Below are 23,122 nucleotides of genomic sequence, written 5' to 3'. Positions count from 1 at the left end.
CTAGATATTAAATACTTAGAGCTGAAATATATTTAACCAGTATCAATTAAAACTCACTTCATTCTGTTTTGCTTTCATCGCTGTGCTACAATCCGCAGAGGTCTCCTGCTATTCCTAGAAAAATAACGCCCTGGGCGGTTGCCCATATTGCATATGTCAGAAACCACAACTGAAACATCGCAATTAACGGTAAATAACGTTCAACTATGAACACTGTCCAACGTTCAACTTTTACTTATTCAGAGATTAAATGAATGTCTACCGCACACTGTGTACCGCAGTGTACACAAGAACAAAGAACGGCTCTCAGTGAGGCTTCAGTCCTTAGGACTTAGTAAAGATCCGTCCAGAAGAATCGGATCGTTCCTGAATGTCATATCACTATATTGCAGACTTTGGTCACAGCGTTGTCCCATATATGCGACACCTCAGTCAACACCTCCACACAATAATTCAGCGCATGAGTGACAACTTTTTTTCATCAAATGCAACATGTGTCTCAGTACAACTAGCTTTGCTAGCACAGATCTTACCTTTCTTTAAGCTTTCCTTCCAAGTGACAAAAGTTGGACGAAGTCCCACCGTCTGTGAAAGCGATGCGCTGCTGATTTTACATGTCGCCATATCAATTTATGCAGCGCTATTATATTATAGACAAACATCTTCTCCCGCTCAGAGGAAACCACTGCGCATGTCTGGAGCTCCGCGTGCGAGTAAAGGGGGAGCCGATGGGTGACAACAGACACTAAGTCACGTTATTGCTCGGATTTTACGGCGCCACCTTAAATCCCTGAACTTCACATTTTAACGGACAAAAAGTGCAACGCGACTTGGATGTAACGAGTAACGCGACAGTTTTGTAGAAATGTAGTGAAGTAGAAAGTACAGATACTTACTGTAAAATGTAGTGGAGTAAAAGTAGAAAGTCCCTATTATTAAATCTACTTAAGTAAAGTACAGATACACGAAAACTCTACTTAACGAAGTACTTGTACTTCGTTACTTCCCACCACTGGTTATATAATTGCGCATCTGTTCACAGCCGTTCTCACATGTGAGTTATGGGGCGTCGCCAGCAGCAGCTTATCTGGATTTAAAGTGACAGAGGCCCTAACAAGCTCAAAATAGGCAGACTGAGCAGAGTAAAATCGAACTTTCTCTATCATTTTTGTGCAAAAAATGTAATCAGCATGTTTTGTGTAGACCATAGACCTATCCAAACCTCTCCAAGGATGCATAATAGGTCACCTTTAAACCAGCTGCAGCTAATTTTCTGTAAAGTCTGACAGAAGGCCTGCTTCCACCAAGCACACCTGAACAAAGATTTAATCAGCCCAACGTGCGAAAGAAAATCCACGTCCTCGTTTCTAAGTTATTATCAAAGAAAACAAGGATCCAGAAAATATGATTATCAAGACAAACCTAAAGTCATCTTGTTGTAAATTGATCTGTTTTTGTCATTTTCTGAAGCTTTTCACAATCTGTGAGGCCAACAATGACAGAGAAAATAATCTATTTTCTTGGTAATGGGTACTATTGAGCTGTGAATGAGTTTGGGAATTATTACTCTTCATATCTGTCCCTCTGTTGTTTGCCAAATTTAGCTGCAGAAAAGATTTGTTTCCCTGTGAGACAAAAACTGAACCGTGTTTCAGACGGTCTGTTTGTACATGTGAGAACAAGTATTTCTGCAAACTGCAGAGGGAGACAACACAAATCTAATCCCAGAAAAAGCCTGGCAGTCACAGGTCACCATCTGAAAGCAAACTCACTTTTGCTCTTAATTAGAATACAAACTAACAAAAGCATTGATCCCTTTGGGTCCAAACACTAATTTTGTTGGATTCTAAATGTGGTAATGCTGTTCCTTTGACTGACTGCACACCTTTCTGATTCATCTGGCAGCTAACATGAGTTCTCGATTTCAAGAAGTTTGCATATTGAAATGTTCATCATTGGACCAACAAACAGATGTAGACGACTCTAAATGTTTGTCGTTGTGATGGATTGGACACAAAGTCATAGAAAAACAAATCAATCTCTGCAGAGGTTTGCTTCATTCTAAATTAAAAAATTTTGACATTGCTATCAAAACAAGTTTAATTTTTCTTACTGTCTTAGTCTGTCTTTGGTTTTTATACCAGATTTTATGTAATTAATGTTCCATTTCCACAGCGTTTTTGTATTTTCATTTTAAATTAATAGAACAGTTTTTTCTTTTATGCAATTATAGGAAAGTTCCTCGTGATGAAGTGGTGATTGGTCCAATCCCCATTTCTCAACCAATGATGTCTGGAGCTGAGCATTAGCCCCGCCCACGACTCTCCACTCATCAGCAGGTAAAGATGGATTATGAAACTAAAAGACCAACAAGGGACAGATAAGTAAAAACTGAAACTAAAAGTGTAAAGTATTTATTCCCTATAAAAACAAACCTTTAACATTAAAATCAGATAAGCAGCTATTTAAAATTGGAATATTTCTCAGGTCAGTAGACGGAACCCATGTAAGTGGATGTTTAAAATTCCCTTTTTGACAACATTATGAGTCTTTATTTTTTATTTTTAAAACCTCTTGACTTTTCTGAAACTAGCTCTGTGTGCATCTGGGTCCAATTAGAAGCCAAACCTTACAGTTTGACTTCCTTTGATGACGAAACATCTGATATATCACAGCCTACAAAGATCATTTTAAATAAAAGTGTTTTAACTTTAAGGTAAAACTAAGTGCAGGACATTCGTATCTTTATTGATTCTGTTATTGGGACACATTGAGGATCTTAAAGTCATAAAAACGCTACTTTCCCACATTACTGCATTACTTCTTTACAAATATGTGCAAAACTTTGTCGATATCCTCCAACTTCGCAATTGCAGTGTTTCCAACAAAGGAGAAATGCAATTAAAATTTCATTTGAATAAGTTTTTTCGTGGGTTAAGTCATTAAAAATCATGCAGCACCATCATCCTACAACCACTTCCTGTCGTCTTCTTCGTCGTTCTGCCAGTAGTAACATCCTGTTGTCGATCCTGTGATCTGAAAGTGTTTTCATTGCAGTTCTTTAAAAGTAATTAAAAATCATGCAGCACCATCATCCTACAACCACTTCCTGTTGTCTTCTTCGTCGTTTCTGCCAGTAGTAACATCCTGTTGTCGATCCTGTGATCTGAAAGTGTTTTCATTGCAGTTCTTTAAAAGTCATTAAAAATCATGCAGCACCATCATCCTACAACCACTTCCTGTTGTCTTCTTCGTCGTTTCTGCCAGTAGTAACATCCTGTTGTCGATCATGTGATCTGAAAGTGTTTTCATTGCAGTTCTTTAAAATACATTAATTTCGATACAGTTGAGAAGCTCAAAAACGTGAGTTTTGTGTTTCCATTAAGCAAATTTATTCACGTTATACCAAACTTGTGCAACTTAATAGTCGATGGAAACTCAGGTTATCGCTCACATTTCTTTACAGTAATACTGCAGATATCAAACAAAATGCATTCTTTTTCTCAAATTACATTCCTGGAAGATGAGGAAATTCCCCCCTTCCTGCACTTTAATTTTGGGGAAAAAGTTTCATTTTTTTATGTTTTTGCGTTGCTGAATGCGGGTTGCTCTGCCGCACTGAGAGCCTGATTGCAGGTGAAGAGGCCTCTTGGTATGCTGGGTAATTTACATGACATGATTACTCCAGCAAAGCCCTGCTCTTTGTGTGTGTCTGTAAGTGTGTGTGTGTGTGTGACAGAGCGACGGTAAAATGGTGCTAAACATCTGTGAGCTTGATGACACTCACTTAAAACAACGGCTTGGGAGGCGTGAGGGCGGTGTGATTGAAGGAAGAAAAGCGGGAAGATGGAAGAGAGCGGGCAGAGGGGGAGGATGATGGAGGAAAAAATGTAGAAATGTATACAGGTATTTGAAAGAAGGAGAGACGCATGGTGAAGCTGAAAGATAGTCCTCAAAAACTGCGAACGTGGAGGGAGAGATGTGAGGTATTTCTGTGTGTGTGTGTGTGAGGGGCAGACAGGGCAGGTGAGCTGCATGGTCCAACTTGCTTTAAAAGCACCTGAAGAAACAACACGAGGCTGGCATGATAACATCTCCCTGCCTGCCTGCCTGTCAGGCTCCATATGCATCTAAATTTATACCAACACTCCGGCTTTGACATGCAGATTTCTGCTGTTTTCTCAGACCTGCATGACAGTAATCCTCTTTGGAAAGTTGTGTTTATGATGGCTGCAGATTTATTTACTTCTCTGTTTATTATGTTCATCCCCAAATGGAGTTTGTAGTTTTAACAGCTGCTTCTGGTTTTCCTCATTCAGCACTTTGTCACAGGAGCAGCACATTTATAACACATCAGATGATTTTATACGTTTGTTTAGCACTGAGATAGATTTAAGTTTCTAGATGTTTGTTTTAAGTAAGATCTCAGAAATGTTCATAAATATGAATGAAAGTTTGGACCCCCCGGGGAGTACAAACTTTACAAAAGTTGAAAGATTCAAATTTAAAAAAAAAACAAAGTAGTCAAGTTCTATATTTTTACGTCTATTTTTATTTTTTCAAAATGGATTTTCATTGTAGATCCAAAGCTTGGAAGGGATTTTTAACGGTGGCGTATCAGGGCCAAATTAGATTAAAAGTTTGTAAATAAGAAAAAGTAGTAAATTTTCAGAAACCCATAAATGTTCTAGAAAAAACTGAGAATTTCTGTTTGAAATTTTGAAAATTTGCTGAAAAAGTTTCAGGGATTTTGAGATTAACCTTGGACTTTCGACTTTTGGAATTTGTCAAAAGTTGAAAGTTTCAAAGTTTAGCAGATTTTCCACGTTTGCTGTATTTAAAGAAAAGCATCTAGTTTTCAGTTTCTTTTGGGCTCCACTGAATACATTTATTTTCAGTAATAATAACAGGATTTGAGTCACTATAATTCAAAACATTTGCTATATTTGGTCAAGTCTAATAAATTAAATGAAAGTTGATTTCAAAGTCACCTTTTCAGTAAAAGTTTCTGGATAAACTTGATTTTACCTTTTGTTAAAGCTTGGTTGTAAAAACTTTGTGTCCCATTATGTTTGTAATAAATTTACCCTTACTACAAATTAAAAGTATCCATCTGCATCTATCAGCCAAATTTCTATCATTTTTGAGTTGCAGCTGGGGGCCACACACAGTCAGTCTAAGGGCCACAAGTGGCCCCCGGGCCGCACTTTCAGCACCCCTGCCTGCTGTAATCAGTTCTTCCAGGAAGTTGTGATCCCAACTATCAACTATCAACTCATTAAATCATTCACAAAATGTACACAAATTCACCACCAATGTTGACCCGTCATCACAACCTTGTCATAAATCCGACCAATCACATCAAGCCTTTCTCTGCATTTACTTCTTTTCTGACCAATCGCTGAACCAGTTCCCTCTCTCTCCTTCTAATTTAACTTTTTGTTTTGCTTACATTTTGTGAAGAAGGAAGTTGGACTCTGTCAGAGGTTTTGCTGTCGTTTCATTCAGTGGTTCTTGGTGCAGCGCCCCCACAGGCCAGGAGGGGAACAGGTTTTACAAAATGTTTGGTCCGTTGGACTAAGTGAAAAAACATCAGCAGCTGAAAATGTAACAAATGCTGTGATGTTTGCTCCCAAATCGAACCGATTCAGCTGGACTATCGCGTGTGAACACACCCTATGTTCCGGTTTCACTCCATCTCTACATCACCAGTCCAAACTGTTGATAAATATTTTATTTATGAACCTGCAGCTAAAATAAAAACTTCATTATGTCTATTCTGTGTAAATGGTTTTCTGACTTCCTAGTGCCAGTCCTCTGCTGCTGTAGCTTCATCATCCTGACATGCATTTGCGGCATAAAGTGGATCTTTACTCATATCAAACCTGCTATTTGCTATTAAGCAGTTGAACAGTTATAATACATGAAATGTCTGCTAAGTACACATGTTTATATATGTATCAATCAATCATCAATCAAATTTTATTTGTATAGCACATTTCAGCAGCAAGGCATTTCAAGTGCTTCACATAATTAAAATAAAAACAGCATGTGACAGTGCATAAACAGAAAGACAAAGAGAATTAAAAAAAAGAGGTAAAAAAAAGAAAAACATTAAAACCCACACCCCTTGACTTCAGTTAAGCATCTCACACCTCAGAGTTTTAGTTAAAACGCCATTTAACAAGGATTCTTACACCTCAGAGTTTTAGTTAAAACGCCATTTAACAAGGATTCTCACACCTCAGAGTTTTAGTTAAAACGCCATTTAACAAGGATTCTTACACCTCAGAGTTTTAGTTAAAACGCCATTTAACAAGGATTCTCACACCTCAGAGTTTTAGTTTAAACGCCATTTAACAAGGATTCTCACACCTCAGAGTTTTAGTTAAAACGCCATTTAACAAGGATTCTTACACCTCAGAGTTTTAGTTAAAACGCCATTTAACAAGGATTCTTACACCTCAGAGTTTTAGTTAAAACGCCATTTAACAAGGATTCTTACACCTCAGAGTTTTAGTTAAAACGCCATTTAACAAGGATTCTCACACCTCAGAGTTTTAGTTAAAACGCCATTTAACAAGGATTCTCACACCTCAGAGTTTTAGTTAAAATGCCATTTAACAAGTATTCTTACACCTCAGAGTTTTAGTTAAAACGCCATTTAACAAGGATTCTTACACCTCAGAGTTTTAGTTAAAACGCCATTTAACAAGGATTCTTACACCTCAGAGTTTTAGTTAAAACGCCATTTAACAAGGATTCTCACACCTCAGAGTTTTAGTTAAAACGCCATTTAACAAGGATTCTCACACCTCAGAGTTTTAGTTAAAACGCCATTTAACAAGGATTCTTACACCTCAGAGTTTTTGTTAAAACGCCATTTAACAAGGATTCTCACACCTCAGAGTTTTAGTTAAAACGCCATTTAACAAGGATTCTTACACCTCAGAGTTTTTGTTAAAACGCCATTTAACAAGGATTCTTACACCTCAGAGTTTTAGTTAAAACGCCATTTAACAAGGATTCTTACACCTCAGAGTTTTAGTTAAAACGCCATTTAACAAGGATTCTCACACCTCAGAGTTTTAGTTAAAACGCCATTTAACAAGGATTCTCACACCTCAGAGTTTTAGTTAAAACGCCATTTAACAAGGATTCTCACACCTCAGAGTTTTAGTTAAAACGCCATTTAACAAGGATTCTCACACCTCAGAGTTTTAGTTAAATCGCCATTTAAGGCCATGTAGGACCTGATGACGTAATTATTTCATTCTTAAAGCAGTTTGTCCTCCAGTGAACTCATCATTTTCAATGCTGGCAAGAATACAAGCAATCTGTCAGTTAGTGAAAGATCCTTTAGATCAGAAAGTGAGTTGAGAGTGAAATTTAATTTGCTGTAGAGTGTGAGGTATTTCACTCTCTACATCAGGAGGAAATGTTGCTCTTAAAGGCAGAGGATGCGAGCTTAGGCTGATTCCTCAGACAATGCAGCATCAATAACCGTCTTTCAGCAGCAGCGGATACTACGGCATGGGCAAAGGATTAGTTTATAAAACCTCTACAATGCACAGTTACGTCAACAAAAGCTGGTTAAAAGGTGCAGCACGTCGTGGAAAAGGAAATATCTTTAATATTTCGTCACTCTAGAATCTGTATGGAAATCAGAAAGATTTACATCTTCAGAAGTAACCAAGTACCTCTTTTCATATTAATCCCTTTAGTGAAGAGAGTTTATGTCCTAAAGCACAAATTAATCCAGAAAATATGAATAATCTGAAGATGATGTGCAAGAAAATGACCTAAAACAGAGAGAGAGGTACTTTTTGAAAGAAAAAAAAAGTACTTTTAGGAGTATTTTTACCACGCTGTGCTTTTTTCTTGAATAATTTTATTATTACTTCTCTGACTTGAGTAAAATTTCAATTTTTTTACCCACTGAATGAAAAACAAACATGTTTTAACCAAAGAATCACCAGACTCAGACACACACCTGCAGTTTGTTAGTGTCATAAGATTTTTACTGAAAGAAACTGATTTGAAAAACTTTCTTTTGCCTGATTTTTGTTGTTTTTTTATATAAATTATCATTTTCATCCTTAAAACAACAACATTTCCACTTAACTTTATAGTTTTGTCCATCTGATTGTCATTTTTAAATATTAAATGACTGATAATTTCATCAGTTACTCAGTACTTGCGTCGACTTTTTACCAAATGCTTTTTTACTCTTATTGAATAATTTCTTTTCACTTTTGCTTGAGTATAAATATGTTGAAGTGGTGCTACTCTGACTTGAGTGCAACTTTTGGATCCCCTGATTAAACATATTTTCCTGCGGTTTTCCTGAAAACCCAGAATATTTTTCCAAACACAGATTGCTTTCGTGGATGTGCAGCTTTGCAGCAGCAGACTCCGCTTTACTGCGGCCCGTTTCTAACGTCGTTCAGTGAGATTTCAGCGTTTAAGAAAACACGGCTACCCTTGACGTCGCTCTCTCTGTGCTTCACCTCTCGCTCTGCGTCTCCCAGGCAGAGGCGGATTAGCAGAGTTCTGCTTCGTTTACCTTCACCTGTCAACGCCGGCTGCGTGTGTGTGTGTGTGTGTGTGTGTGTGTGTGTGTGTGTGTGTGTGTGTGCGTGTGTGTGTGTGTGTGTGTCCTGAGCACTCAGCCATGAGAAGCTACCGCTAAGACCCTGCATCATAGGTTGTGTGCAGGTGACAGCTAAAGAGTCCCACCCAGAACACACACACACACACTCACTCACATCCCTAAGGTTTAAAGTGACGCTTAAGCCGACTAAATGCGTCGGGGTTTCGGGTCCTGTGAGCCCACGATGCACTCAGAATATGAAAACCTGACTCCGCTTTTAATTTTCTGTTTCCACTTAAGTTGAGAGGAGAAGATGTGGAGAACAGCGTCAGAGGGGGGGAGTGTGTGTGTGCGTGTGTGTGTGTGTGTGTGTGGTCCCGTGTGACGAGAAGGAGCTGCACCGCCACGGCTCACTGCCATCCTCCTTCCTCCCTGAGCTGCCGGAGCCTGCTCTGGCCTGTTGGCAGGAAGTGTCCTCCCAGCTGACAAAAACACACTCGCTCACAAACACACACATCCTCACAAAAAGCTGGCAAAATGCCGCCCTGTCCCGCCCCATGACGCCGCAGAACGCAACCAAAACCTCTAAAGACGCTCCGCCGAGTCCCATCAGGACCAGAGGATCCAAAATTATAAGTAAGAGCAGCACGACTTCAACATATTTTCACTCAAGTAAAAGTAAAACAAGTATTTGGTCAAAAGTTTACTCAAGTACTGAGAAACTGATCAATCACCTAATATTTAAAAATTACATCATCAAATGAACCAAAATAGAAAGATAAGTTAAAGTTTCTACCCAACTCTGCTAGTTGCAGAAAGATCAGCCGCGCACTGCAAAAACACAAAATACCACCAAGTATTTTTGGTTTAGTTTCTAGTGCAAATATCTCAGTACATTTGAAATAAGACAAAACTAACTTGGATGTAACCTTTCAGCAACATGTATGAGCTGGTTTCAAGTCAATAATCCATAGTATTGATGAAAAAGTTCTAGTTCGACTGGCAGATTTAATTTATGGAAAAATGTTTCATTATAGGTTGAACTAGAACTTTTAAAAAAAAAATCCATTTTAAGGGATTATTGTCTTAGAGCTCCTAGATCTTACTGAAAAGTCAAGAATTGCGTACTAACTAGTTACATTTATTCAACTACATTTACTTGCGTAGCTTTTTGGAAAAATATCTACACTTACGAGTATTTTACTACGCTGTACTTTTTACTTTTACTTTTACTTGAGTAATTTTATTATGAAGTATTTCTACTCTTACTTGAGTAAAAGTTTTGGGATCTCTACCACCCCTGATAAAGTGACTTCCAGCAGGTGGCGCTCTTCCTTCTGGATTTGTCTGCAACAGACGGTAAACATCCAAAACACTTGGAGGAAAAATAACAGTTTTCCTGTGCAGGAAGTAAACAGGTTTGCAGAAACAAAAGGTCCTTAAAGAGGTTTTCCACTTCTGCTCCCGGTAAGAAGCTGCAGCAGGTTGGCTGGTGCTGAGAGACAAAGTGAGAACGTCTGTTCAGCGCTAACCTTGGAACCAAATATCATTTCAATTGGCTTCATTCAGACTTCATTGTTTTATTAGTTTTAATCAACAAAAACAAGCTGGAAAAAGTTTTTTTTTTAAATCAGACAAAAGAGACATTAATTAAAACAAAAGTTTACAACCTGTCATGTTTTAAATAGTTTTTAATAATAGTAATGAGATGAGAACTGTGTCTTATGTGTTTCTGTTTAATAGTCGCCGTGATCTGCATGATTAAATCCCTCCTGGTATAATTCAGCTATCACACAAATCTGAAGAACATTTTGAAAAAAAGACTTTGACAGGAAAAGCAAAAAGCCGTAGCTGTAGAAAAACAGACAATAGCCTCTAAAGTTGTTTAATTCAGGCTGATTGCTCTTCTGATTCATCGTAAACAGCTGATCACTCAAATCATTTCAAATAAAACATTACTAAAGACTTAAACCATCTGAAGTGAGAGAGTATAAACACTTTTATATCAGTAAACTCGCTTACATTAGTGTTTCTCTTCCTTTTTGAACGGTAGCTTTCCATCAGTAGTAGTTTCTGTTAAAGACTAAAAGGAAGATTTTCAGTTTTTAAAGTTTTAAAAACAGCAGCCACTTCACTACAAACATTTTCCACGAACCACCTGAAGAAAACGCTCCCAGAAGTCAGACTGCTGTTCAGATATCGAAGGATTATTTATACCTGGTTTAAGGTGACATACTTACTACAACATCTTCATTACATTTTTTGCACAAAATCATTTTTTAGGTAAAGAGATTTTGAGTTTTCTTGGCTCCTTTCAGAAGCAGCTGTCATTTTAAACCCAAACAGGCTGCTGCTGGCCACGCCCCCCAGCTCCACGTTCACTCTCTCACTTGTAAATGGCTGCAAAAAGATGCGCAATTATACAATCGTACATCTTTGAAAAGTAGAAGTGGAGCCTCCTGTGCAACCAACAACAATGCAGCAAGAGGTTTCTGAATGCTAAGTCAACAACAAAACATGAGAACAGCTGACCAAACGTGCTGGAACTCTCATTTGGTTGCTAGGTAACAGGCCAGGCTCAGCTGGGGTTGCTAGGTAACGGCGCAGTTGTCTTCAGTTTTTGAAACGGCACAAAACATGTTTTTGCTTTTTTTGCTTGATCTGGTTTTATAAACTGTTGAGGCTGAAATGAAAGTGTAAAATGTGCAAAAAAAGTGAATTTTCCACAATAAATCCCTTTTAATAAACAGTTTAAATGGGCATTTTCAATTTGTAACTCATAATAATAATAACAATCGCATCTAAAAGTTTCATGATGGTTCTCAATATGAGCATTTTGATGACCCAGAAGTCCCTAAAATGTTTAGAAAACATGAATAAAACTGCTCAAAAACGGTCAAATCATCAGCCTCGATGCTCAGCTTTGCAAAGTTTAGATAAAAAATGTAAAGAAAACGAGCTAATGCATCCGTACTGTAGCCAAGGACCTCGCTTGACTGATTTATTTTTCATTTTACTGTAACTTCTCCCCCATGGGTTCAGAGAGGGGTGGCTTGTCTAAGTACCTGAATTAGAGACACACAGAGAGAGAGGTAATTAGAATCCAGTGATTAATGTTCTAATGAGTTTATTCTCTGAGGGGATTAACATGAAGGCTAATAGCAGCTCTGCTAAAAACATCCCAAAAAACCCAAAACACTGGAGACAAAAAGGCAGGCTCAGGATTTACTGCTTCAGCAGAAAAAACAAAAACGTGTTGCTACTCTTGTTTTTCACTCCTTATTTTGTTTATTATGAACTTGCTCAACCTTGAAATGACCTCAACTCCGCTTGGCAGCACTGCAGGAAAAAGAAACGCTCAGCCGTTCTCAGTCAGCATACGGAGCAAAACAAAAACGGTTCACTTTCTAATGTATAACAGCAATAATGTGGGGTTAGATTTGAGCCGAAATGTTTCCTCAGCAGGAAGACACGTGCATAAGACGTTCTAAAAAACCCCTACATAAAAAAAAAAACAGACCTAAAAAGGCTTAAAAAACTGAAGACAAAGACATTTTTTGCACAATAGTGACAAACCTTAAGATCTCAAATGATCACAAGGACACACAAAGAGTCAGCCATGCAGTAAAACACAAAATAACTGCTTATAAGAGCCAAGCTGTTAAACTAAAAAGATCAAAAAGAGAAGCACAATTACTAAACTGGAGAGGAAAAAAAGAAACAAAACATGTAAAGCGAACACAAAGTGTTGTGAAACAGGCAAAATCACAGGTAAAATACACAGCTGGGGAAACAGAGAAACCACAAATTACGATTGCGGTTTGTGGTCGTTTTGTATCTTTTCAGTTTGTGTGTCTTTGTCCTCAGTAATAACAGTTAAAGGCCTTTTTCATGCCGGAGCCCTGGGGGTCTCCTGCTTCACAGCAGTAAAGATATTATTCACTTTCCTCCTCCCACACAGACAGAATAGATTCAAATTTCAGTGATTTTTATTTGATTTTTTTCAGGAACACTGCAAAAACACAAAATCTTACCAAGTATTTTTGGTCTAGTTTCTACTGCAAATGACTTGGAAAACTTGAAATAAGACAAAACTAAATTATAATTATCTTTTCAGCAAAATACAGTTTGTTTTAAGTAAATACTTCAAAAAGTACTAGTTGTATTGGCAGATTATTAGACTTATAACAAGACATTTTTCTCATGTTATAACTTAATTTACAATTATAACAGTTTGTTATAATTAAAGAATTGTTTACTCAAAACAAGCTTTTATATGTTGCTGAAAAGTTACTTTTAAGTTGGTTTGTCTTATTTCAAGACAAACTTAGAAACTAGACTAAATTAACTTGGTAAGATTTTGTGTTTTTGCAGTGAAAATGAGAGAGGAGGACGTGACAAGGTTACACGACGAGATGCAGAGAAAAGCAAGCATGGAAAAAACATATACGCTTGTAACCAATTGGTTTTTGGAGTGACATTCGGGTTGGCTTAGCCATTTTCTGAAGGAAAAGGAGAGATTAAGACAATCCTCAGCGAGCCACCTTCACCGCGCCGAGGTGCTTAGGGACACCGGGAGCAAAGAGGATTGTGGAGAAGAGAGGGGGCTTCTGGGAGAGCGTCAGAGGGATCTTAGGAGGCATTAGCAGTAACATACTCCACCTGAGATAGACGGGGAAAGACCACACCAGCAGCACCGGACCCCTTTGTTGACAGGCTTAGTGGTCCTGCCTTTGACAGACACACACAGAAACACACTGCACACTGCAGCGTGTCGTGCATGTTGTTGCACATCGTGGATGCAGCAGAGGAAAGGCTGCCTTTAAAGGGGGGAAATGTTATACAGAACTCACATTTTGCATGTTTTTGAACTTTCATTTGGGGCGCTAGTGCTTATAAAAACAAGCCAAGCGCTTCAAACAAACACCCAGATGTTTGTTTGTTTTTTAGCAATGAATGATAAATGGACTGAACTAGAGTAGACTTGTGATCAGGTTTGATTTCATTAAGTTAAAATTTTTTGGTGTCTGGAAAGTGAGCTGTTCCAAAAACCTCCTGAATGTAACGTCACACGTTAACAGGCACTTCTCCGTTACCTAGCAACCCCAGTGAAGCCCAGACCGTTACCTAGCAACCCCAGTGAAGCCCAGACCTTTACCTAGCAACCCCAGTGAAGCCCAGACCGTTACCTAGCAACCCCAGTGAAGGCCCGACCGTTACCTAGCAACCCCAGTGAAGCCCAGACCGTTACCTAGCAACCCCAGTGAAGCCCAGACCGTTACCTAGCAACCCCAGTGAAGACCAGACCGTTACCTAGCAACCCCAGTGAAGCCCAGACAGTTACCTAGCAACCCCAGTGAAGCCCAGACCATTACCTAGCAACCCCAGTGAAGCCCAGACCGTTGCCTAGCAACCCCAGTGAAGACCAGACCGTTGCCTAGCAACCCCAGTGAAGACCAGCTAGTCCAAGTCAATAATTCCTTAATATTGATGAAAAATATTCTGCCAATAAGGGATGAGTTCTTGTGCATCACAAACAACTTTTTGGCTAATAGGAAAATTACAACATTTTAGGCCAACATGTTCTTTAAAATAAACACCTTTCTGGAAAATTTTTCTAAAAATTATATATGTTTAATAATTCACATAAAAGTTTTTACTAGAATCATTGTTTACTGTAAAAACTGGTCATTTTATCTCATGTATGCATGTCGAGCACAAATTAATTTCAGAATAAAATTCCTTTAAAGTTTTGCATTGAATTTAGTTTTTTCTTAAATTTGATGTTGGATTTCAGATTTTTTTTTTTCATATCTTCATCATAAGAGACACTTTTTAAAGTTGATTTCTTCAGTTCTGTTGTGGTAACAGTTTAGAAAGTTGCACTCTCCACCATAGAAAGGAGACACTCAAAGCAAATGTTGACTTTATCACGATGTGAACGTCGAAGAGCTGTCAGGAACAAATAAACATCAGCCTTTCCACACACTGTGCTCAGAAGAGCTAAAGAGTTAGCTCTTCTCAAGGTTAGCGGCGTCTCGCTCCGCGTGTTGGCGTGTCCTTGGGCGAAACATTGTCTCTGCATCCTTTGATGCTGCGACATAAAACTCGCTGCACTCCACAGTCTAAGAAGCTGAAATGTATGTTTGAATGTGGCTTGAGGTGTAAAGCAGTTGTCAGTAAACTAGTTCATACATGTATTGGCGCCTCTGGCAAAGCTGCATAAAAAGCCTTAAAATTGATGTATGTTTTTATTTTTCACAGAGGGTGTTATTTAAAATTGATCTTTTCTTAGCTTTTTTTTTTTTTTTTTGAAAGCCATGTTTTTCCATCATCAGAAACATACAAGGAATACCTTGAATCTCCCATGGCAACCATTCAGGAATACCCAACAATCTGCTCTCTGCCCCCACAGAGACCCTCCTCAGATCTTCGCTCCCTCTCAGCTCCTACAGACTAGAGCAGCACCAATTAGCAAACACCTGGTAGAGATCATCGTACCAACTGCTTTTCAGTCCAACGCTCCTAAGAATGTTTATTTTAGGAAGAAACAGTGTTTGACTTGCTGAAGGCAAAGTGTTTAAAAGAGCAGGAGACGGGCCTGATTTCAAGGCGTCTAACTGTGAAGTAAACTTTCTTTTAAGCTACGTAGCAATCTGAGGAAAAGAGGCTTGATTTTGTGTCTTAAGAGTTAGTTTTATGTGAAATTGCTTGATATTTTGGAGCTACGCTGAGAAACCCGTGCTGATCATCAACTTGCTCGTATGAATACGTTTGTGCATGAATTTGAATTCAAAAATACTTTATTGAATAAAAAAATAAAATAAAAAAACGAACTAAATCTGGTGAATGTATTTAACTCATTTGCTCTGTCTAGACTTCCATCTATCTGATCCTGAGATCTTCTTCATTCCTGATATTGTTCCTCTGTGGTTTATTCTGTATCTTTTCTCCTTACTGTCTCTAATCTTGATTTCTAGCTATATAGTCCTCAATAAGGGGCTGCACAGTGGCGCAGTTGGTAGAGCTGTTGCCTTGCAGCAAGAATGTTCTGGGTTCGATTCCCGGCCCCGGTCTTTCTGCATGGAGTCTCCATGTTCTCCCTGTGCATGGTGGGTTTTCTCCAGGTACTCCGGTTTCCTCCCACAGTCCAAAAACATGACTGTCAGGTTAATTGGCCTGTCTAAATTGCCCCTAGGTGTGAGTGTGTGTGTGCATGGTTGTTTGTCCTGTGTGTCTCTGTGTTGCCCTGCGACAGACTGGCGACCTGTCCAGGTGACCCCGGAACAATAGCTGGAGATAGGCACCAGCACCTCCCGACCCACTCAGGGACAAGGGTGTAAGAAAATGGATGAATGGATGGATGGATAGTCCTCAATAACTCCCTGTCTCGCTCTTTAAGGCTGTTTTCATGTTTTGCAGTTCCTTTACTGGTGATCTAGGATTTGTTTTGTGGGAAACATCTCACTGTTCAGGCGCTGTCCACACACTCAGCCATGGGACTGATGTCGTCTCTATGTGGCTGGCAAAGAGCAATCCAATCCGTAGCCTCCAAATTGCTCTGCAGGGCTTCTTCTGCTTCAACTTTCGTTCAGCGGTTTTTGTTACAGGCCGTCTCTGAACAAAGGACTTGTACGCTGAACAGAGAAACACAAGGTCATGATTTGATTTCCCCAGCGTAGGTCTTGCTTTGGACATACGAGTCCTTGACATTTGTGAAAAACAAACCCAAAGTCTTGTTTTCTCAGGTGGAGCAGGTGACAAACTGTTGAAAGGTTGGCAGTGTAGCGGAGAGTGAGGCGTGATTAAAATCACCAGATATTGCCACAAATGCATTGGGTTGTTGTGTCCGTATCCTAGCAACAGTGGAGCTGATGACATCACGTGCATTATCGGCAACAGCTCAGGGTGGGATGTAAACGGCTGCCAGCAAAACAACAAGGTGAATAAATATGGACGGAAACTTACTGCCAAGAGTTCGAGGTCTGCAGAGACGACACTTCACAGAAACTGGATGACACCATCTGCTGTTAACTGGCACTGCTAATCCGCCTTAGTGAACAAAACTGATGTAATATTCTTAGAAAGTTGGGTAGTAACTAGATACTTTTACTCTGTTACATTTAATTGAGGAACCTTTTGGAAAATATATACTTTTAGGAGTATGTTTACTCCGCTGAGTAACTTTATTATGAAGTATCGCTACTCTAACTTGAGCAAAATGTCTGTATTTTCTACTCAATACAAGTCACTGAATGCATCTTACCAAGTATTTGTTGTCTAGTTTCTAGTGTAGATATATTAGCACCATTGAAATAAGACAAAAGTAACTTACAAGTAACTGACCAGTAAGAAATAGGAACTTGTCTTAAGTCAATAATTCCTTAATATTAGTGAAAAAATACTAGTTCTATTGGCAGATTATTTCACTGATATGGGAAAAATATATTGTTATAAGCGAATTAATCTGACAATGGAGCTGGTACCATCCAGCCATCCATCCATTTTCTTTCACCCTTGACCGTCGGTGGGATCGGGAGGGTTGCTGGTGCCTCTCCAGCTGGCGTGCCGGACGAGAGGCGGGGTCACCCTGGACAGGTCGCCAGTCTGTCACAGGGCAACACAGAGACACACAGGACAAACAACCATGCACACACACACTCACACCTAGGGGCAATTTGGAGAGGCCAATTAACCTGACAGTCATGTTTTTGGACTGTGGGAGGAAACCGGAGTACCTGGAGAAAACCCACCATGCACAGGGAGAACATGGAGACTCCATGCAGAAAGACCGGGGCCGGGAATCGAACCCAGAACCTTCTTGCTGCAAGGCAACAGCTCTACCAACTGCGCCACTATGCAGCCCCACGGAGCTGGTACCTTTTCATCAATATTAAGGAATTATTTATTTAAAACAAGTTACCATTTCTCGCTGAAAAGTTAGTTACTTCTGTCTCATTTTAGGTGTGCTGTTATATTTGAACTAAAGACTAGACCAGAAATACTTGGTCTAGTTTCTACTACAGTGTGAAGAACCAGTTTGTTTAAACCCAAAGTTCAGGTTTTATTAGTTTCATGTATAGAAAGAAATTTATTTGAAAACATGTTTATTTTGCCTGATAGTTATTTATATGAATTATTTTCATTTGATCTTTAAAATGACAACATTTCCACACAATTTTATTTCAGGGTCCGTCTGATAATTGTAATTTTTAAATATTAAATGATCAGTTGGTACTTAAGTAGTCTTTTTACCAAATACTTTGTTTATTCTTACTTTAGTCATTTCTTAGATGGCTGCTTGTTACTTGAGTAAAAATGTGTTGAAGTTACTCGCCTCCAACTTCTGAAGTTTGGGACATTTTTTTTCTCGTCACTCACCTGCATGTGACGAGTTTTGGTCATAAAGACGAATCCCATTTGCTAATGATAGCATAACTTATTTTATCATGCAGTCATAGTACACCGTCAACAAGCTAGCTAATGTTAAAACGGCAGGATCAATCAGGGTAACCATAGCAACCACCGAGAGTTTAAAGGCCTTTCTGCAGTCATATTACGAATCTGCCGTGTTTACAAACAAATAATCCCTCTGTAGTCGTTTTTACGCGTTTCAATTTTCAATCCTGACATTTTAACACAGAAACTTAACTGAGCAAAGCCGATCTGTTGAGCCCTCAAAGGAAAACTGAAGATGTTTTTCTCGTTGTTGTTAATTTCTCCTGAATGCCGATCAAGTGACCGTTATAAAACGCAGACATGAGCATCCAGGAAATCTCCCCCAGGAAAACAGGCAGGCAGTCAGACAACTGGACCCAACAAGGTAACGACGACGGGAGAGGGAACAAAGGAGTTCATGGCTGTCGTTGGGTTTTCTTTCGTTTTTGTCGTTGTTTCATCCCTTCTTTTGTCTGGGGGCAAACTGCAGGAGCCAGGAGGCCCCGAGCAACAGCTGGCAGGTGGGAAGAGAAGGAGGGAGAGAAGGAAGGAGAGAGGAAAAGAGGGGTGGCGTACAGACGACAGGCTGAAGAAAGGTAAGAGGGAAGGACACGAATGGTAGCACGGAAACTTTTTACCGTAACATGTTGACTGCATGTTCAGCTACTAATATTTCAGATCTAGGAGAAAGACTGAGGATTTTAGACATGTGATAGTGACTGCTAATGTTGAGTCCATGAAAAGACAGGAGATTATCAAAGGTACATTTACGCATAAAATTATAATTTGGCACACATGAAACTCTCGGTCCCTTTTTCCCTGCTGAGTCTCTCTCTCTCTCTCTCTCTCTCTCTCTCTCTCTCACAGACACACACACACACACGGTAGGTCTCAGTTAACCAAAGTCAATAGCCTGCAGACAGACAAGTGTGATTACAGGAGATACTATTGCTCTCACTATTTAGCAGCTTCACTTTCTGTGTCTGAGGGGAAAATGAAGGGTGTTAAAAAGAGACGGCAGATCAGGCCAGAGGTTTCATCTCCGATCGACTCTTCACACAACTGACATGAGGCGCTCTTTGAATTACTTTATCACAGTTTTTGGTTTTTAAAATGTCTCCCTCTATTAATCGGCATTTTGATTCATGATATCTATTTATTTTTATATTCAGCTACAAAAAGAAAAAGCAGGTTAAACTTGCATCTTATTTTGGCTTCAGTAGTAAGTTGAGTTTTTATTTTCCATTCTGTAAAACTTCATTCCCTTAATATTATGACTTTCTGTAGTTTTGACTTTTTTTCTCATAATTTTGACTTAAGTTTTTATTTTCTAATAATCCATTGTAGAAAACCAACCTTTACTGCTCTGATATTTAGCTAGATGAAGCATCTTAAGCAGAGTTGTGGTAACTGGTTATATTTACTCGGTTAAATTTGCTTTAGTAACTTTTTGAAATGCATTTACTTTTTGGAGTATCTCTGCTCTTTCTTGAGTAAAATTTCTGGATTTTCTACCAACTGAATAAAAATCAAACATGTTTTAACCAAAGATTCACCAGACTCAGACACACACCTCCAGTTTCTGTTAAATTTCATAAGTTTTTTATTTAAAGAAACTGATTTAGAAAAACTTCATTTCCTTGCATTTGTGTTTTATTAATTGAATTATTGTCATTTTAGTTCTTAAAATACCAAAACTTCCACTTAACTTTATATTTTGTTCCATCTGATTATGTAGTTTTTAAATATTAAATGATTGATAATTTGATCAGTTGCTCGGTACTTATTTTATTTTTTTTTTTACCAAATACTCTTACTTTATTGTTATTTTTTGTTGTTGTTTTCTGTGTTTAATGTGGACAATTTACCAAAATAAAGTGATTGAGTCATTTCATGAACAGCTACTTTTTACTTTTACTCAAGTAGAAATATGCTGAACTAGTGCCACTCTTGCTAGAATATAATTTGTGGGAACTTTACCCACATCTGGACTAGGAAAAATGAAACTTCATATTTTTTTTTAAAGTGATCAGTGAAATTCATTCGTTTATCCTCTTAGAAAAACAGTTTTGGTCATACTGAGGAAGGAAGAAAACTCTCCAACTTGTATCAGTTTTATGTTAGTACAAAAATAAAAAACAAAGAAAGTCACTGTGAAGAAATGAGATAGTCTGGTTTTTTTCCAAGCAGGTCAATTGCAGCCTAATGTCCGACTGTTGCTTTGCGTTATTTATTTACATCAGGCAGCCTCAAACACTCAATCACCCGTTTATCTCTGCCTGTCTTACCACACACACACACACACACACACACACACACACACACACACACACACACCCCGCTCTGACCAGGCAGATGGTTGTGCCACCCCTGCCAAAGCAGCATAACAAGCCACACACACACACGCGTATAAAGGGGAGTGGGACGTCTGTTTCAGCTGCCTCTCTGTGTCGAAGCGAAGCTGGCATCAGCCGTGAATCCATCAATCCTCCACGCTGCCCCCCTTTCACCTCCACCTGTTACAGTACAGGCTGTTTAACTGGAAACACGGGCAAAACAAACTGGTGATGTGAACAAGCTGTGTTTCCATTACAAATGTTCACCAACATTCTACTAATGTCAAAAAACAAGCATAATTTGGCCATTTCTGTTTCAATTAAATAAGAAATTAAAATAACATGTGAATAGGTTTGTTCATATGATAAGTCATTAAAAACCATCCAACTCCATCATCCTCCCACCACTTCCTGTCTTCTTCTACTTTGTGGTTTCTTCCAGTAGTAACATCCTGTTGTTGATCATGTGACTTGTGTGATGTGAAACAAGTGTTTCCATTGCAGTTTTGTGAAATAAACCAATTTCAATACAACCAAAAAAACACACCTTATCCTACTGCCATTTTATTTGATCAAAAAACTTTTTTTTTTAATCGACATATTTCCATTAAGCAATTTTAATTTTTAAATGTAAAAAGCTACGTTCACACTGCGTCCTGAAGTCACCCAGTTCCGATTTTTTTTATGTTATGAAAAGATCGGATGCGTAACAAACTTAGACCCACATGTCCAGGTGGCCTGGGTCACATTAAGGCAGAAACATCAGAATTGGGTCACTTCAGGCTGCAGTGTGAATGCAGCCTATGATAAGCTCCGCCGTTAGCATCCATGTTTACTTCCACAAACTTTGAGCACTTCTTCTTCTTTCTTTGTGACATTTGGTAAAACACTGAGAACACTCTCTGTGTGACGTTATTGCGCCCTCTACTGTCCATGTGGGACACGTTTGGGTCATTTACAGTTCACACTAGAGATCGCATAAATTTGGAAGTGTGAACGACCACGCAAGAAAAATGAGATTTGACAAAAAAATTGGTTTGGGGTCAAATCAGGAAGCAGAGTGAACCTAGCCAATTGCGTAATTTTCTGGTCAATAGAAACACATCTACAGGCTAAAAGACCTTCAGACTGGATGATTTTGTGATTTTGGGGCCGCTTGCAGCTGTCGAACACCCTGAAGCTGCACCCAAACACGCACACGCACGAACACACACACACTATCACATCTACCAAACAGGCTTTACAACTAACAGCATTAATCACCTTTTCAACAAAGAGAGTGACAGCCAATTTTAACGGCCAAGATGGATCGCGGTAAGAATAAATAGCCGAGTATCACAGAGCATCTGGGTATGTCTTAATATGCATGTGACTGTACGTCACTGTCAACGTGTGTTTGTGTGTGTGTGTGGGTGTGTCTGTAAACAACTCAACTTACACAGATTACTTCTGAAACTCTAACTGGAATACACACACAGACAGACACACACACACGTACAGACACACAGAGACATCCTTATCCATGTTTCCACCTTCCAAATCAACACATCCTCATAGATTACTCCACACACCTTAATCTCCCGCTTAATTCCTAAATGTCTTCGTCAAACGCACAAGCCAGCAGAACCCAGATTAGATTAGGCTGCTCTCGGAACAAGGTGGCGCTGCAGAAAAAAAGATTTTCCAGCATACAGCAAAAATAAAATTTAGTCAAAATACTGAGTCAACCGTTTGCTTCAGATTTGTGAGGTAAATCCAGAGTGATTACACAGTGTCTGAGTTGTTCTGTGTTATTTTATGCATGCAACACAAAACGCTGAAGCGGAAAATATGCTGTAAATGCTTGGATTTAGCCATAAACAGGTGGTAGTGATGTTTACCGTCGTTTACCAATATCTTATATGTTTGCATCATTAAAATAGTTGCTGTGAAGCAGGTGATTGCATTAATCATCTATTAAACTGCAACAAGACAAAATCTTACCAAGTATTTTTGGTTTGGTTTCTAGTCTAAATATCTCGGTACACTTTAAATAAGACAAAACTAGCTTACAAGTAACTTTTCAGCAAGATATAGAAGCTTTTCTTATGCCAATAAATCCTTAAAATTGATGAAAAAGTTCTAGTTTCACTGGCAAATTATTTCACTTTTAATAAGAAAATTTCCCCGTGTTGTAATTGAAATTTTCTGTCAATAAAACAAATACTTTTTCATCAATATTAAAGAATTATTCAGTTAAAATGATTTCCTGTCTTTTGATAAGTTTTTGAATTGTAAGATATTTTCACTAGAAACTGCACCAAAAGTAACATTTTGTTTGACTTAACTATATATACCTTTTCATATCTTTGTTTAAATGCAACCACTGACTGTTTCAAATAATTTATCCAGAGAAACAATCAAAGATCCAGCAGAATAACTTCACCTTCAACAACTGATGAAGATTTTTCTAATTTTTTCCTCTGACCTCAATCTCAGATTTCTTATTTTTTCAAATTTCTGACTTTAATCTTCTGAGGTTAAGTCTGAATTCTAAGAAAAATGTAAAAATGATAAGAAGTCAGATTCATTCCGAGTTTCAAAACAGAATTATTAGTTTAAAGTCAGTAACACTTTTCAGATTGTTTGTAAAAATGTTACAATCTTAATTTTTATTATAATATAGAAAAGGGACAAATAAAACTGGACAGATATGCAGGATTCTTTCCGACCTGACTTCATTACAAAGAGACACAATCTGTAATTTTTAATTAGT

General features: G+C 38.5%; 1 long non-coding RNA gene across 5 annotated transcripts in view; it reads left to right on the top strand.

Annotated features, from left to right (window-relative positions):
- Positions 1-23,122, top strand: part of LOC103463118 (uncharacterized) — a 151,182-nt gene that overhangs the window by 87,873 nt on the left and 40,187 nt on the right. For 2 of the 5 annotated variants that reach the window (XR_014087210.1, XR_533464.3), the window contains exon 4: positions 2,234-2,339. This is a non-coding gene — a long non-coding RNA (uncharacterized LOC103463118). Of the gene's footprint in view, positions 1-2,233; positions 2,340-15,008; positions 15,886-18,331; positions 18,417-18,521; positions 18,628-23,122 lie in introns of those variants that run through there. The other 3 variants (XR_533462.3, XR_014087211.1, XR_533463.2) reach the window with 3 other exon arrangements.

The sequence above is a fragment of the Poecilia reticulata genome, chromosome 4 (genome assembly GCF_904066995.2).
Source record: "Poecilia reticulata chromosome 4, P_reticulata-male-v2, whole genome shotgun sequence".
NCBI lineage: Eukaryota > Metazoa > Chordata > Actinopteri > Cyprinodontiformes > Poeciliidae > Poecilia > Poecilia reticulata.
This window is presented reverse-complemented; position numbering and strand designations above follow the sequence as displayed.